Source organism: Dasypus novemcinctus, chromosome 22 (genome assembly GCF_030445035.2).
Source record: "Dasypus novemcinctus isolate mDasNov1 chromosome 22, mDasNov1.1.hap2, whole genome shotgun sequence".
NCBI lineage: Eukaryota > Metazoa > Chordata > Mammalia > Cingulata > Dasypodidae > Dasypus > Dasypus novemcinctus.
In genome coordinates this window covers 44,696,624-44,715,300 of record NC_080694.1, presented here as the reverse complement: position 1 = coordinate 44,715,300, position 18,677 = coordinate 44,696,624, and the positions used below count along the sequence as shown (strand labels likewise).

General features: G+C 40.2%; 2 long non-coding RNA genes across 2 annotated transcripts in view; one reads left to right on the top strand and one right to left on the bottom strand.

Annotated features, from left to right (window-relative positions):
* Positions 1 to 18,677, top strand: part of LOC111763165 (uncharacterized) — a 112,869-nt gene that overhangs the window by 84,441 nt on the left and 9,751 nt on the right. Inside the window, exon 4 of the long non-coding RNA XR_002796080.3 lies at positions 18,122 to 18,236. This is a non-coding gene — a long non-coding RNA (uncharacterized lncRNA). The remainder of the gene's footprint in view (positions 1 to 18,121; positions 18,237 to 18,677) is intronic.
* LOC139437300 (uncharacterized) lies at positions 1,823 to 18,267 on the bottom strand. Its single transcript, XR_011647039.1, has 2 exons — positions 18,169 to 18,267; positions 1,823 to 2,067 (listed from the first exon to the last, which is right to left on the bottom strand). It is a non-coding gene; the product is annotated as an uncharacterized lncRNA (long non-coding RNA).

Here is an 18,677-nt window from a genome sequence, read left to right as displayed (position 1 = left end):
TGGTGACACAAAGTAGGAGGGACAAGAGAGAAGGGGGCCTAGGTGACCTCAACCAGTGATAGAAAAGTGAATGAATTCTAGGTCCCCATTCCTGTTGCAACTGCCTGCTTTTTAAATACCCTACTTACTCCAAACTCTTTCCTTAGCTTCACTATGCTCTCTTCCTCTTTCCTCTGATTTTAGTTCTTGTCTCTGCTCCCTAAGTTGTCACACCTACCGTGTGTTCTCTATGCTTTCAGCCTGGGGAGCCCTTAGTTACCTGGACAGAAAGCTCCTGAGCACCATGCATGGAAGGACAGGCAGGCCTGGTGCAAGGCTGATGGCACACAGTCACCTGAATTGTCTGCTCAGGGCGCCTGACTTGGATTTCCATTTCCCAGAGTCCACTTGTGCATCCTCAGGGAAGGGACCAGATCCACTTTCTCACCTATTCCTCCCTCAGAAAGAACTGCTTGGTAAAATAAAGCATACTCCTGATTGGTTTCCTTTTTCTTTCCAAGCTAAAGATAAAAAAGAATTACTAACTTTAATTAAAACAGTTCCCCACCACACTGTTCTTGTTATGAATCCTCAAAGGAAATCTTAGTTGCTGGCTAGTATTTTACTCTGTTTCAAGCTTCTCTTCTCTCCCTGTACAACCTCATTCATTTATTCATTCATTCAACATTTACTTACTAATTACCTACAGTGAGCCAGGAACCATTCCAGGCTTTGGAGACATAGTAGTAACAAAACTGCCGAAGTCTCAGTTCTTACAGGATTTACAGTCTAGTGGAGAAAACAGATGACAAGTGAACACATAAACACTTTAAAGGAAGCAAGCCAGGGAAGGGGAAAGAGTGTGTGAATGGAGGGATGCTCCTTAAGAAAGGAAGGAGCAGGGATATTACCACCATTAAGATGGCATTTAGCAAAGACTTGAAAGAAAGGAAAGGGGAGTTATGTGGACATCTCAGGGAAGAGTGCCCCAGCAGAGCAAACAGTGACTGCATCATTTCTCACATGAGAAATTGCTTAAAGTGTTCAGGCAACAAGGAGGAGAACAATGAGATTGCAGCAGAGTAAGAAAATTGGGGAGCGGCAGGAGATGAGCTCAGAGAAGAAACCAGGGACCTGATCAAGTAGGGACTTGTAGATCATGGTTAGGAAAGTGAATTTTGTTTTATGTGAAATGAATGCTACTGGAGAGTTCTGAGCAGAGGTCTGATGCCATCTGAGTTTTGTTATACAAGGGTATACTCCACCAAGGTTATACTCCGCTATTTGGTGGAGAAAAGACCATTGGCAAGTAAGGGTGAAAGTGGGGAGACCAATCAGGAGCCTACTTCAGCAGCCTAGACAACTGGTGACGCTGGTAGTAATTATTGGTAGAGGGGTCCCTGCGAACTGTTTTGTCCAACCTCTCCTCCCATCAGACCAGACAGAACTTCAAATAATGTTTCAAATTCCTCAAAAAAGATACACAAAAGCCATGTTAGCCATTGTCTCCTGCATTGAAACTTTCTTTATGAGGACTGAAAAGGGGGACTATTTTTTTTTATTACTGACACCACAGCAACTCCTCTTTCATGGGCAGCTGTCTTCTCCCTCCTAGGTCCTTGCCCCCTGTCAACTTAAAATTGCTTTCCCTGTCTACTCTATGGAGATATTCACTTCAGTCTCAATTCAAACCGCACCCCACCCCTTCAGAAAATAAAGTACCCTCCAGTTAATAGCATCTACTCTCTCCTTAAGGCAATGTAGGAACCATATATTGTTATGGAGGAGAGGGGCGGTATATTAGTCAGCCAAAGGGGTGCTGATGCAAAATACCAGAAACTGGTTGGTTTTTATAAAGGGTATTTATTTAGGGTAGGAGCTTACAAATACCAGGCCATAAAGCATAAGTTACTTCCCTCACCAAAGTCTATTTGGAGCAAGATGGCTGGCGACATCTGAGAAGGTTCAGGCTTCCTGGGTTCCTGTGTTTCTGGGGCTTGCTTTTCTCTGGCTTCAAGGTTCCTTCCTTCCTGGTGCTGGCTTCTCTTTCCTCTGGGTGCTGACTTCCCAGGTCTTCAGCACCAAACTCTATAACATCAGAAATCCCCAATTCTTTCCTTCGCCATGCCTTTTATCTGTGAATCCCCACCCAGCAAGGGGTGGGGATGCAACGCCCTACTCATAACTTAATCATGCCCAAGTACAGTTCAGATTACAAGCATAATCTGATATTTCTTTCTGGAATTCATCAATTATATTACGCTGCTACAGGCAGGTTGCAGTTTCATCCCCTAATCTGAACCCTTCATCCGAAGAAAATATTTTTTCAAAAAGAATTCTGTTGATTGAAATAGTCTGTGTTCCATTACACTTAATTTAGCATTTCTTTCTTTTAGTCTTAGTGTTCACAACACTGTCCTCCAGTAGAAGTTAAACTTCCTGAGAATAGGGATTGTGTCTCACTTATCCCCTTACCTTCAGCATTAGCACACTGTGTGCCACTTAAAAAAATGTTGGTGGACTAGAACTGAATGGACAGAAGTGTGTATCTTCTGATGAACTATACCATGTAGATTTGGGGCTGATGGGTTGATGTTTTTTTTGGCTTTGTAAAATGGCATGCAAACTAGGAACCCGGGTTGCTGAGCTTTCCTCTTATTCATCAGTTAATTGTCTGAAGTGTCCTCATGAGGGGAGAGGGAAAACTATCAGTGGTCCATCAGGGAGAATGTAAACTTCTCAGGGTCTGGGATCTAGTATCTCCATATTCTGTTTAGCACCTGGAACTTACTGCTCTTGATATCACTCCACGATATATACTTTCCCTAGCAATGTGTCTACTACACCATTTCATTGAACAGAAAATGGACGAATTAATTGAGAAGATCCCTCAGACATACAACATCTGGTTACAGAGAATTATATGAAGGGTACCCAGTAGCTACTGCCACTTGGCTGCTGTGTTTTACTTTCATCATCTTTCTCTTAACATCTCTTTGGGTGTAGATTGGGAATGGAGGGCTGCCACAAGGCAACAGCATAGTAAACCAAGGAGAGCTGAACTGTGAACAACAAATAAGCTCGTCTGTGAGAAGGACCTTTGAAAGCACATTACAAAGCAGGGCATATCTTTAGCTTCTGACCTGATCTATATATAAAATGTCAAGTATTAAAATCTAGTTTATCAATACTACTACTTATAATGTTTTAAAAATACAAGAATAGGAGGAGTCTCAATAAATGGTCATAAAATTCTGTGGTCTTAGAACATGAGCTACATGAGGGTTAAAGTCTGGATCCAGTTTACCATTATATTCCCCACAACAATCTTACTCACTGCCTACTCTTGGCAGGTGCTTAATTAAGTTTGTCGAGTGAATGAATAAATTATCTTTTGTGTGCTTCCCCCAGGCTGCCTTTATTTTGCTAATTGTAGGAAAAATTTGCTTTATCATAAAATCCCACAATATTTTTTAGTCTTCACATCAAGCGCTGAGCAAGTCTTCATGTTGGGAGTCTTTAGTTATCTTTTTTAGGTCTCAGCATCTACTCTATGTTTAAAGATTGTCATATTGTCACCAGTTTAAAAAAAAAGAAATACCTGTAATTCCACCTGAAAGAAATCCTAATCAGATGCTTGGATCCTGAAACAAAGGCTTAATGAGTGAGCTTTCCTTATGGCCCTAGGATGTTGACAGGTCCCTTCTCAGCTGTGAATCTCCCACTGTGAGCTGGCTGGGTTCCTACCACCCAGAAAGTGATAGACAAACCCAACTTGGATGCCTTGCCCCTAGGGATACTACAGACTAAAAAGACAGAAAGACAGGGCCACCTCCTGAGCAGTGAGATAACCTACTTGGCTGTGGGGAGGCCTGCCTTTCCCCCTATTTCCAAAGTCCTTGATGGAGGAGCAGAGAAGAGAGGTAAAGCCTCAATTAGTCACCTTAAGGACTCATCTTATATCTCCTGGCCTTATTTTCATAGTTACACATGTAATTTAAAAATGCAGCTTGAAGAACAAATATCTCTTCGTTCTGCCATAAGTAAAGAAGAAAGACTGGTCGGAGGAGCTTAGTATTCTAAGTCTATATCTTACAAGAAATAAAATGAGCAAAGATTCTGAGATCAGAGATCGTCTCTTTCAAGTCCACAGTCACTCAGTCCTGTTTGGCAAGCTGGGCTCTTTGCTGAATGAATGGTGCCATGAAGATAGCAAATACTGCCTGTAGCCTCCTTAAAGTAATTTAACAAAAGCTGTGCTCATGAATCACACCTGGGACACACCTAATCCCTGAGCCCCACAGAAACAAATCTATGATGCACGGCATGCATTAGCACTGAATGCCTTTCACCATGTGTGCCTTCTTCTACTGACTGACTTCTTTGGAAATGGGGTTTCGCCTCTCTGACTTATATGGTTATTAGAGGGCCTCATTGTAACCTAATTGGGAAGCAAATACATAAAGCATGACTGCAAGCAAATGGAACTGGTCAGGATCAGATTGTTGAGTAGATACTCAAGTTTCCTTGGAGTCCGTGTCTTTACTCTTCAATTCAAACTTTTAAAATTACAGTAAATTTTAAGAAAGAGTTCTAAATCCCATGAACCCAGATTATCTTTAGTAGAGTCTAATGGAGAAATGGGGGTGGGGGGAGGGAAATAAATTAAAAGGATTATCAAAAAGTGTCTCACCCATTCATACATTATTTATTCATCTGAAAAGCTTTGTAAAGGAAAAACAAACTGCTGGGACTTTATTCTTACACAACCCAGAGCAAAAATATGCCTGTCCACACATACACACATAATTTATTTAAATCATTTGAATTGGAATATATTTGAAAGACATGTCCTCACTAACTACTCAAACCTCAGTGAAAAAGCCTCAGGACTCAAGCATAATAATAAATCAGTCATTGAAATATTTGCATCAGATAACTAGAGCAAAAATAACAAAAATGAAACCTAGCAACTCACATCAGGCCAACTCATAGTACTTCTGTGGATAAATTAGTTGTAAGACTTGCATCTCATTTGTCAATATGATTTCAGAAAATATAAATTTCTGCTAATAATTGGTAAAATAAAAATGTTAGATATCAGCGAGTGAGTTAAATTTATTAATCAAGACTACAGCATACTTTCTTTCTCTCTTTTATCTTTCAGAATTTAAGAGTATCTGACACTTTGCTTTCAGAATAGCCATGATTGTAAATATTGTTTCCTTTAGTCACTCAAGGGTAACACAATTTTCTGCTGAGCATGTACTAGGAAGGAGGCTCCAAAGGCAAAGTCCATGTTGTAGTCCATGTATTATCCGAGGAGCCCAACATTAGTGCCTAATTATCAGTGGCCATAAATAAATACTGAAATCAATGGATGATTTTGAAAGAACATCCAGACTAAGTGAGGAGATACTTCAACTAGTTAACTTCAAAAAATAGAACATAACTATGCTAATTCATGGGACAGCATTTCAAAAGATCTAGTCTTTTGACAAATACTAGGGTACTCAGAGAAAAGCTTCATAGAAGAAGCCTATCAGATAGCAGGTGGCATCTACAATTCATTCATTGAATCATTCACTCATTCTTTCATTGATCCATTCATTTATTCATTCAGTAAACATTTATAATGGACCGGTTTTGACAAGTCACTGTAACAGGAGATGTGACAATCTATAAGATCCATTTACTGTCTTACCAGGATTAAAATAGTGTACACTCTCTTCCTTTTCTTTCCATTTATTTTTTATTTGGATAGTAGCCACCAGAATTTGTTGATGGAGAAACAATGATAAATCTGCTATGTTCCCTTAGTAAAAGTTTTCTTAACCTCAGCACTGTTGACATTTTGGACCAGATATTTTTTTGTTGTTGGGGCCATTCTATGCACTGTAGGATGTTTAGTGGGCATCCCTGGCCTCAACATACTAGATATTGGTAGCACCCTTTACCCAATCGTGATAATCAAAAATGTTTCCAGACACAGTCAAATGTCCCCTTGGGAGCAAAATCACCCCCATTTGAGAACCACTGCCTTAGAAGAGGTGCAGAATAAAAGGAGATATGAAATGCTAAGTAGGGAAGGAATTGAGAAATTAGGAAATGGAGAATGTCGTGGTTTTGGTTTTTTCTTTAACTAGATAGTGTAGAATTTCAACTGCCTTATGATTCTTTTATACTGTTTTTATTTTTTATTTTTATTTCTCTCCCCCATCCTACCCCCCACCCATTGTCTGCTCTCTGTGTCCATTCGCTTTGTGTTCTGTGTCCGCTTGCATTCTTGTCATTGGCACCAGAAATCTGTGTCTCTTTTTGTTGCATCATCTTGCTGTGTCAGCTCTCCATGTGTGTGGCACCACTCCTGGGCAGGCTGTACTTTTTTCACGTGGGGTGGCTCTTTGTAGGGCACACTCCTTGTGCGTGGGACTCCCCTATGTAGGGGACACCCCTGTGTGGCACAGCACTCCTTGCGTATGGGTCATGTGTGGGTCAGCTTACCACATGGTTCAGAAGGCCCTGGGTTTGAACCCTAGAGTTCCCATATGGTATCTATCAGTTGAGCCAAATCCGCTTCCCTGCACTGTTTTCAGACATTTGCTTCCTGTTATGATATAAAAAGTGACAAGAGACCATTGATTCTACCTATATAGAAAGACAGATCCAGATAAGTTACATAATTGTAGTTGTAAGAAACCCATCATATTGCTGAGGATACAAGGAAACCTAAATGAAAAAAATATCAAGAAAGAGAGATCATGGCTTCTCTGAACCTTAGCAGAGGGCAACAAAAGAATAAGTCTGCTATAGGTGGGTAAGGAGAAGTCAGCTGAACTTGTAATGAATTTTTGATGGCTGTTGGTTAGGTGGGATGATGGACTAGAATCTCAAAACACCCTGGACACAAATTGAATCTGTGCTCACTCTTTGATTATTTTCTATGGTGCCTTCACGATGTACACAGTGATAAAACACTGAAGGGTGGGATCAGAGCAGAAGACCTGAGACATATCCCCCATGAGATATGTGGGACTTTCAACAAGTGCAAGGCAGAGGCTGCTGAGGCTGGAGACAGAGCAGGAAAGTTGATAGAATCCCAATAAAGCAGTCTGGCTGGGTAAGTGCTGGGAATAGGACAGGAAAACTGAGATAAAACCTTTCATAGCACACCAGGTTTTTACTGAAGAGAAACAAATTGCCAATGTCTAGAGACAGGACAAATGGAAGAAGAAGGACCTCATAAGATGGAGAATGCCTGGAGTGGCCAGAGAGAAAAATATGATATAAAAATTTATCAGCCAGACTGTGAAGCAGAAGGATAACCTAAGGATCAAAAGCTGAGTTTAAAAGCGTAGAGATCTCTATAGTCTCACTGATAATTAGATCCCAGGACAAGCTGAATGAAAAGTACTGATCCTGTCTTAAAATATTTGAAGCCAACAAACTAAAATCTCACAGAGCCTGATTACTCACAAGAATTAAATATTACATTAACTTTGCTCCAAGCCCTAGAAGTCTAACAGGAATGTGGTCTTCCTGGAAGTAAATTCCATTTAATTCAGTCTCTACTGTTTGTGTATGTGTGTACACAAAGAAGCGAGAAAATGTGGCTGATAACCAAGAGAATAAATAGTTAAAGGAAACAGACCCAAGGTGGTCCCAATGTTGGAATTATACAGAGACTTTAAAAGAACTATTGCAAATATGTAGCAGGCTCGAATGGAAAAAGTAACTAGCATATGGAATCAGGTATTTCAGCAGAAAAAAGGAAACTCTAAAAAAAGAATTGGGGAAGTGGACTTGGCTCAGTGGTTAGGGAGTCCGTTTACCACATGGGAGGTCCGCAGTTCAAACCCCGGGCCTCCTTGACCCGTGTGGAGCTGGCCCACACACAGTGCTGATGCGAGCAAGGAGTGCCCTGCCATGCAGGGGTGTCCCCCACGTAGGGGAGCCTCACGCGCAAGGCCTGCACCCTGTAAAGAGAGCCACCCAGTGCGAAAGAAAGTGCAGTCTGCCCAGGAATGGCGCCACACACATGGAGAGCTGACATAGCAAGATGACGCAACAAAAAGAAACACAGGTGCCTGCCGCTGACAACAAGAGAAGCGGACAAAGAAGACGCAGCAAATAGACACAGAGAACAGACAACCAGGGTGGGGGGGAGAGGAGAGAAATAAATAAAATAAATAAATCTTAAAAATAAATAAATAAATAAAGATAAAAAAAGAATTGACTGGACTCACTAGACCATGTTCATAAATTGAAAAACTTGATATTGTTAGTGGCCAAAATCTCCCTAAATCGATGTATAAATTCAAGCCAAATTTCAGTTAAAATTTCAGCAGACTTTCCCCTCCCTTCTCTCTTTGTTCATTGTTTGCGCTCATTATCTACTTAGTGGTTTGTTTTTTGTTTTTTGTTTTCTCCTCTGTTTGTTTGGTTTCTTTAGGAGACTCCAGGAACCAAACCTGGGACCTCCCATATGGGAGGCAGGTGCTCAACTGCTCAAGCCACATCTGCTCTTTGCTCGTTTTGTTTTTGCTCATTGTCTGCTTATTGCTTGTCTTCTTTAGAAAGCACTGGGAACTGAACCCAATACCTCCTATGTGGGAGATGGATGCACAAATGCTTAAGCCACATGTGCTCCTCAGCAGACTTTTTTGAAGATGACAGTTTCTAAAAAATAGAAACCCAGAGGATCTAGAATAATCCAAATAATCTTGATAAAGAAGATCAAAGGTGGAGAACTTACAACTAAACAATTTAAAGCCTTACTCTAAAGCTGAAGACATTAATTAAAACATTAATCTTTGGAATGGCAGAGAGTCCAGAAATAGATCAATGGAGCAAAATATTTGAGTCCAGAAACAGCAACTGTGTTAGTTTCCTGGAACTCCTATAGCACAGTACCACAAGACAGGTGTGGTATTATTCTCTCATAATTCTGGGTGCTGGAAGTTTAAAATTAAGTTGTCAGCAGGACCATGTTCCTTCCGTAACCTATAGGGAAGAATCCTTCCTTGCCTCTTTTAACTTCTGGTGTTTTCCTGACAGTCCTTAGCATTTCTTGATTTGGTGTATTACTCTAATCTCTGCCTAACTTTTACATGATCTTCTCTCTGTGTCTGTCCATGACTGTGTTCAAATTTCCATTTCTTTTTTTGTAAGGATGCAGGGTTATATTGAATTATGGCCCACTGTAATCCAGTTTGGCCTCCTCTTGAATAATCACATCTCCAAAGAACCTATTTCCAAATAAGATCACCTTCATGGGATTGGGATGAGGACTTGAACATGTCTTTTTCGAAGATACAATTTAACCTGAAATAGACAAATGTATACCAAATGTTTTTCAGCAAAAATAACAAGTCAATCCAATGGAGAAATGCAGGTCTTTTGAACAAGTAGTGCTGGAGGGAAACGGACTTTGGCCCAGTGGTTAGGGCGTCCGTCTACCACATGGGAGGTCCGCGGTTCAAACCCCAGGCCTCCTTGACCCGTGTGGAGCTGGCCCATGCGCAGTGCTGATGCGCGCAAGGAGTGCCCTGCCACACAGGGGTGTCCCCTGCGTAGGGGAGCCCCACGCGCAAGGAGTGCGCCCTGTAAGGAGAGCTGCCCAGCGCGAAAGAAAGTGCAGCCTGCCCAGGAATGGCGCCGCCCACACTTCCCATGCCGCTGACCACAACAGAAGCGGTCAAAGAAACAAGACGCAGCAAAAAGACACAGAGAACAGACAACTGGGGGAGGGGAGGGGAATTAAATAAATAAATAAATATTTTTAAAAAAAAAAAGTAGTGCTGGAACACCTGGATGTTTGAAAAAAAATTAATGCTAACTTCCTACCTCATACCATATGCAAAAATTAATTTGATACAGATCATACCTGATCATATGATCTAAAAACAAATTTTCTAGAAGAAAACATAGAAGATCACAACCTTTGGGAAGGCAAAGATTTCTTAGGACACAAAAGACACTAACCATAAAGAAATTGATAAATTGGACTACATTAAAATTAATCTTGTATGTTCATCAAAAGTCATCCTTCAAAAATGAATTATTAAACTATAAACTGGAAAAAAATAAATACAATGCATGTGGACTCATATCCTGAATATGTATATAGAACTCTTAAAATCCAACAATAAAATACAGACAACCTAATTGTAAAAATAGTCAAAACATTTTAACAGACCTTATAAAGAAAAACCAATGGCCAATAAACTTATGAGAAGGTGCTCAACATTATAAATCATCAGGGAATGCTAGCTGATATGGCAATGAGATATCATTTCACATAAACTTGAATGGCTAAAATAAAGAAAAAGTGGTAATACCAAATGTTGGCCTATGTAAAATAAAAATATTATCATTTCTATAGATGAAGCAACTGGAACTCCCATATACTGCTGGTAGGAGTGCAAAATAGTATAATCAAAGTTACAAGTATCTTGGAAAAATGGCAAAACTAATTTATTGGTGATAGAAGTCAGAACAGTGGTTTCCTTTCAGTTACAGTGGAGGTGGGGAGGGGGGTAGAATGGGTGTGTGTGTGTATGTGAGAGAATTGACCAGAAAGGGGTATGAGGGATTTTGGGGGATGGTGCAGATGTTCTGCATCTTGGTTTAGATAGGTATATACAGTTGTCAGATCTCGCCAAACTGAACAATTAAAGTCTAGCCATTTTAATGTATATAAACCATACCTCATTAAAAAATTTTTTTAAATAAAAAAATTAAACCTACCATCTTTAAAACAGTTTGAAACTCCAAAGACAAAATCTCCAAAAACAATTATTGGAGAAAAACAAAACAGAAACACCTTGAAACCAATAAATAGCCTGCAACACCATTCAACCTGCTGAAAGACTGTTTGCAACTGTTTCCTATTATCTTTCAGCGAAAGCCTTTTTGGTGTTATAATTTTGTCTAACATAGTAGAGATGCTAAGTTCTTCTGGCCCTGAGTCAGAGATTTACAGAGTTAACCAAGCGGAAGGACCAGTGGAATTGGCCAAACGAAAGCAAGAGCTCCAGCCTTGAAGCCAAGTATCAACCGACAGATATTCACTGCCAGTTGATGTTCATTGTCATCTTTGGTTTCAGGCCTCAGGTGGAGGGAAGCATGCCCAGGAGGGAGTCTGCTTCTCTCAGTGAGTTCCAGGAAAAAAATTCTTCAAGCTACTCAAGACAGCAACAAAGAACTGCTTACATACAGACCAGTCTTTCCTGATGGTCTTTCTTTTCCTGCATATATTTGTTGATGGGCATAAGCAAGTAAGAGAGCTTAGTGAAACCCAAGCATTGGTGGGAAATTAAGAGTTCACACGTCAATGTAGAGTGGGCGGGGAAGGAGGGAGTGGGGACAGCATCTCTCTCCCCATGTCAAGCATATTTCCCACTAGTTACAATGCTCTGTATACTTTGATGTGCCCTTTCCCATAGAGGAAGTTATTTGTGAGAGAGAGGGAGGTAAGCCAGCTCGTGGGAAAAAATGTCTCTCAGGCTGTGAGCAGTACACTGGCTTCTGCCCAAGTAATGTCCTCAAGGTGTGCCATGAGAGATGAAGTCACTTGGCTCATTTTACCACCTTCAGGATGGCGTCAAGACAGCACCTGACAAAGCTCGGCAACACGTACAAGGAAACTGATCCAACGCACGGCCATGATACTGGAGGAGAATTTCTGTATGCAGCAAAGAAACATGCAGAAGCGGACTTTACCCCAAAGATAAACAATGACGTGAAGTACATCAAAGTGAAAATGCACATCCAATGTCCAGGCCACGCCAAAACATGCATTTTTGCAGAGGCATGCTAACATTTTGACATCCCTTTCAACTATTCTTTAAACACTTGATCAGCATTTATTTAGTAGAGAAAGGGAAAATTTGCTCTTTGGGAGGTAAGTTTTCTTGAACTATAACACATAACAGAAAACAGCATATATCACTGATGTACAGATTGAAGAATTATTGCTAAGTGAACATACCCATGCACTCAGTACCCAGATCACAAAATAGACCATGAGAAGACCTCTGCATACCCTCTTCCAGGGTCTGTGTCCCCGAAAGGGAACTACTTTCCTGACTTCTAACACCAAAACTGCTTTTTTATTTATAACACTGTAAACTTCTTTATGTTCACACATTATTAAATCTAATTTATCACGTGGTTTATTTTGTTGCTCATAACAGTCAGCATTTCCACTCACACTCTTAAGTAGAAGTTAAGGACATACATATAATTACGAAGTGTTTTTTTAGAAAAATCACCTTGCCATGCCTTAACTGATTTCAGAAACTCTACTGCTTTTTACTGCTCACTTTGGGTGATTATCAGGTGGCTGGACTCAGAGATAGCAACAGCCTCATTGCTCCTAGAAACACACACATCTACAAAAATAGCAGAGATAGATTGACACTATGAAAGAGTATTTATTTCTGCTCAAGGGCTCCATCTACTTTGGCAAAAGCAAATATATATATTTTTCTAGTAATTGAAATGAGTTGCATGTGGAAACTTGAGTTAACAGGTACTATTTTGCTGATTACACTGATGCATTAGCACCATTTCTTACAGACTGACACCCCAGAGAGCTGCCCAATCCTTTATCAGATTCGTGTGTTGCAATTTTTTCCCCCACTCTGGGGCCTGACAGACCTTACTGTCTTCTTACCCATACCTTAATAAGACATGTAGGCTTGTAGATGAGTTTAAGGCTTAGTATAGGAGAGATTCCATTCATTCTAACAATAGTGTTGGGATTGTCATTTCAATTAACAAACATTCAAAGCGTTTCTTCTCTTGGAAGGTGGATGCTGAGGACACAAATAAATAAGGCACAGATCCTCCCCTACAAAAGTACAAGAGGGGAATCAGACATATAAACATATGCTGGCATGGAGAAGACAAACACTTTTGCCTTGAGGAGTCCAGGAAAGTCCTTACACAAGAGAAAAAACATTTGAAAGGAGTCTTGAAGTTTAAATAAAAAGTCACCTGTGGAATCATCGAGTTAGGACACTCTTCCATGAGGCAAGAGCAGGTGAAAAAACTAGGGTAGAGAGAAAGATCATGATCAAGGTGAGGAAGAACTAATGTAATATTTTTTCAAACTATGATTTGAAGACCACCTACATTGGAACCACCCAGATGCTTGTTAAAACAAAGATTTCTGAGCCTTATTATATACCTACAGATTATAATTTCTGTAGTTTGTGATCTGCAGTCTTCATTCTTGGCAATATCGCCGTACATTTCTGTTGTGTGCAAAATTAGAGAAATGTTGCCTGTCCTAAAATGGTACCCATAGTAGGGGACTAGTAATTTGGAAGCAAAATTAGAGAAATGTTGCCTGTCCTAAAATGGTACCCATAGTAGGGGACTAGTAATTTGGAAGCACACAGTGAAGGGTTTATGTGATGTAATGAGGGCTGGTCTCCAGAGTTTTCTTTTATGTGGAGTGTTAATCTTTACAGCCACACTATGTAATAGGTATAATCTTCATTTTATAGATGAAAAGACTCACGAAGGCAAAATAACCTGTCAAAGGTCATGTGGATCCCTGATTTGAATCCAGATATCTCTGAATCCAGTGATGATCTACTTCCAACCACTTGTTTTTTTAAAAACTTTTCATTTTAAAATAATTTCAAACTTACAGGACAGTTGCAAAAGAATAATATAGACCCCACATTGAGAACTTTGACATACCTCTATGCTACCCCGAGATAGGCAGTCCACCAATTTTAGAATTTTTGCACCTTTGCTATATCATTCTATCTGTCTGTCTGTCTATTTTCTGAATATTTGGGAATAGGTTGCACTCATAGTACACCTTGAATACATAATACCACCATATACATTTTCAACAAACAAAGATATTCACTTATGTAATTACCTTAAGTACAGTTATAACTTTCAAGAAATTTAACAAGATAAAATTAATCTAATTTTTTCTAATGTCCCAGTAAAGTCATTTAGAGCATTTTCTCCTCCATTCATAGATACCATCCAGCATCATGTATTGCATTTAATTGTCATTATCTTTTTTTAAATTGTGAAAATATATACAGCATAAGCCTTCCCATCCCACCTCCTCCCAAGCATACCATTCAGTAAAATTTATCACATTCACAGTGTGTTACAGTATTCTCCCCACTATACATAACCAAAACTTTCCCTTCACCCCAAACAGAAACCCTACACTCATTTCGTATATACTCTCTCTTGCCCCTGGTCCCCTTCCTGGTAACCTGTACTCTATTTTCTGTCTTTATGAGTTTGCATATTTTCTTTCTGGTTATCATGGGGCTTTAAATTTAGTATCCTATAGCTATAAAAATCTTATTTGCTTTGATTCTGACTTAATAACATACATAAACTATGTTCCTGTACCCCTCCATCCCCTCACCTTTATGCAATTCTTGTCACAAGTTACATATTTATACATTTTGAGACGCAAACCATTTTTTAAGATTTATTATTTATTTATATCTCTCCCTTTCCCCACCCCCCCCCCCACCAGTTGTCTGCTCTCTGTGTCCATTTGCTACGTGTTCTTCTGTGTCTGCCTGTATTCTTGTCAGCAGAATCCAGAATCTGTGTCTCTTTTTGTTGCATCATCTTGCTGTGTCAGCTCCCCGTGTGTGTGACGCCACTCCTGGGCAGGCTGCACTTTTTTCACGCTGGGCGGCTCTCCTTACAGGCGTACTACTTGTGTGTGGGTCTCCCCTACGTGGGGGACACCCCTGCGTGGCATGACACTCCTTGTGTGCATCAGCACTGCGTGTGGGCCAGCTCCACATGGGTCAGGAGGCCCTGGGTTTGAACCTTGGACTTCCCGTGTGGTAGGCGGATGCCCTATCAATTGGGCCAAATCCGCTTCCCTCAAACCATTGATTGTCATTACATTGTATGCATTTGCCTGTTGGATTCTATTGGAAGTAAAAAGTGGAGTTATAAATAAAAAATGCAGTAGTACCAGTATTTATATTTACCCATGTCATTATCTTTACTGGACATCTTTATTTCCTCATGTGGCTTTAGCCAATTATCTAGTGTCTTTTCTTTTCAACCTGTAAAACTCCCGTTGGCATTTCTCATAGAGCCAGTCTAATGGGGACAGACTCCCTCAGCTTTTGTTTATCACAGAATATCTTAATCACTCCCTCATTTTTGAAAGGCAGTTTGCTGGATATGGAATTGGTAGGCAGCTTTTTGTTTTCAGCACTTTAAATATGTCTTCCTACTTCCTTCTCGCCTCCATGGTTTCAGTTGAGAAATTGAAACTTAAGCTTATTGAGATCCCTAGTATGTGACAGCTTTCAGAATTCTCTTTTTGTCTTTGGTATTCAATATTTTTTATTACAACATGGTGTAGTATGGGTCTATTTGGTTTATCCTGTTTGGAGCTCCTTGGGCATCTTGGATGTATATATTTATGTCTTTCATTAAATTTGGGAAGTTTTCAACCTTTATTTCCTTGAATATTCTCTCTGTTCCTTTCTTTTTTCTCCTCCTGGGACTACTTAATGCTTATATGGTATGGTAAATGGTGTCTCACAGGCTCCTCAGGTTCTAGTCACTTTTTTCCATCCTTTTCTCTCCAATTTGCTGTTGAACCCCTTCAGGGAATGTTAAATTTTTCTTACTATGGTATTTAGCCCTATTTGGTTCCTTTCATAAGTCCCATCTCTCTATTGATATCCTCTTTGTGTTTACCCATCGTTTTCCTGATTTCCTTTAGTACTTTGCCCATGTTTTTCTTTAGCTTTTGAGTATATTTAGGACCATTTTTAAAAAGTCTTTGAAATGTCCCAGGTCTGATCCTCCTCATTGATGGCTTCTAATGTTTTAATCTTCTTTGCCTAGGCCATCACTTCCTGTTTCTTTGTATGTTTCATAACCTTTTATTGAAACCTGTACATAATGATATTTAGCATGTTATCACTGAAATTTAAACACCGAGACATCTATTCCTTAAGCTTGTATCCAGCTAGTGTTATTTGAATGCTAGGAAGTAACAAAAAAGAAGAAAAAAGAAAGAAAAAAGGAAACAACTTCCCCAGTCTTTGCAGATTGACCTGTGGCAGTGCTTTCCTTCACAGCTTATTCAGAGAGTGAATTTGGAGAGAAGCTCCAGGGCAAAGCATAGGGGCCTCCAGGATCCTTTCTGTGCATGTGTCTTCTCTTGGGCATGCACATATGGACCTAGGAATTCCACATTTACAATGTTATGGCTGTCCTCTCTTCCCTATGAAGCAGTTTCCTCACAGTCCTGGGCACAGCACTGTGTGTCCCACAGCCAGTAATCCTGTGTTGCAGGCAGCACAAACTTGACTGCTCTACACACGGGGCAAGTGTGGAAGGGCAAGTTCCTCGGGCTACCACCAGATAGACTGGGCCAGACACACATACACCCATATGTGCACGAGGGTTACTCTGCTTCCTTCAGAGCCAGTACCAGGAATCCACACTGGGAGTGCAGGCTGGCCAAGCTGGTGAAGGGTGGGGGAGTGGCCAGCCAGGAGATCCTCCAGCTTCTAAGTGGCCTTTTTCTCAATTTGACACTTGTCCTATTACTGCAATTCTTTAACTGTTTTCTGGAGCTTGTAGGAAGATTTTTTAAAGCTTCTGTGCCCATTTGATTTTTTTTTAATCCCTCCCCTTGCAACGTTTTGCATGCTCTCTGCTCTCTGTGTCCATTCACTGTGTGTTCTGTCTGTATTTATTTTATTTTCCCTCCCCCCTTGTGGGTTGCTTGCTGTCTGCCCTCTGTGTCCATTCACTGTGGGCTCTTCTGTGTTCTCGCTTGTCTCCCTTCTTTTTGTTGCGTCACCTTGCTGAGTTGGCTCTCTGTGGCATCTGCGGGCTGGTTGGTGCTCTGCAGCATGTGGGTGAGCCTGCCTTCATGAGGAGGCCCTGGGACGCGAACCAAGGGCCTCCCATATGGTAGACGGGAGCCCATCTGATTGAGCCACAGCTGCTTCCCTGCCCACTTGATTTTTTAAAAAATCAGTTTTATTTATACTTATTAATAAAGCATTCGGGCGGCAGACTTGGCCCAGTGGTTAGGGCGTCCGTCTACCACATGGGAGGTCCGCAGTTCAAACCTTGCGTGCAAGGAGTGCCGTACCACGCAGGGGTGTCCCCCGCATAGGGGAGCCCCACGCGCAAGGAGTCCACCCCATAAGGAGAGCTGCCCAGCACGAAAGAAAGTGCAGCCTGCCCAGGAATGGCACTGCACACACGGAGAGCTGACACAACAAGATGATGCAACAAAAAGAAACACAGGTTCCTGTGCTGCTGACAATAACAGAAGCGGACAAAGAAGATGCAGCAAATAGACACAGAGAACAGACAACCGGGGTGGGGGGGAAGGGGAGAGAAATAAATAAAATAAATCTTAAAAAAAAATAAAAATAAAGCATACAATCTATCCAGTGTATGCTCAGTGATATTTGGTATATTTACATGGTGGTGCATTCATCAATTCAGTTATTATTAGAGTATTTTCATTATTCCAATATTAATAGTAATTATTAAAAAAAGATACCCCTTAATATTTACCTCTCAATCTTTCTAAGTTTCCACTGCTGTATATAGCTGCTATTTCATTTTTGTCTCTCTAATTTATTTTGTACATTCATATTTTTCTTAAATGTTTTTTTCAATTTCATTGATACATATTAATAAAGCATAAATCCATCCAAAGAGTACAATCAGTGGTATTTGGTATAATCACATTTGTGCATTCATCACCTCACCACTTGGCTTATTTTTAATTTTTGTTAATGGAAATGTATTAAAGTAAATCCTAGATACCATGGCCAATTTACTCATACATGCTTCAGGAAACTGATAAGGACTTATAAGAACATCAACACAGAATCCTAATATCATTTTCACAGCTAATAAAATTAACATAATTATTTACTGCCATCTGTTCCCACTTCATTATCTTATCTTAAAATGTGTAGTTTTATTTGAATTCTTGAATCAGGATCCAGAACTTGTTACTTTTTAATTTAAATCCCATTGATTCAATGAATCTGGCAAAACTGTCATGTGGACACTTTCCTTCCCACATTTGTGCTGATCCAGCCCCCCTGTCTTTCCTCTTTCTCCTTGTAAACAGATATTCTCTCAGTTTGGTGCCATGACTTGGATAGGATTGGAGCTCACCTGTAAACACCTGCTGATGAGGCTGTAAGCACCCCTCGTGCTCCTCCCTGGTGTTCCTAGGACTCATGGTAAGTCCAACTCCTGTGCTCCTGTCTCTTGTTGACCATTTGATTTTGATTCTTTTTAAACACTCACATGATTTCTGGTGCTGCCTACTTTGAGTTTCATGATCTGTAAATGGTTGATCTGAAAATGGTTGATGGTTAATAGAGATCTTGTCTCTGTTGGCTGAAAGGTGATAGATACTTGGTTTGTTAGTCTCTTCTTTTTGTCTATTTGTCTGTCTTGAGCTCAAATCAAAAATAAGAATTTTATGGTACCTGGGTAGTGAATATTTCTCTGTTTATGCTTGATGTGGTCAAAACTGACTAAGGTTTCATGGATTTATACGATTTTCAAAAAGAGCTTTACTATCAAATATTATACTGATGCGAAACTAGAATTTGGGGTTCTCACTGTTAAAATGGCAAAAGTTTCTTGGATCATTAGGCTTGTTGTTTTTTTTTTTT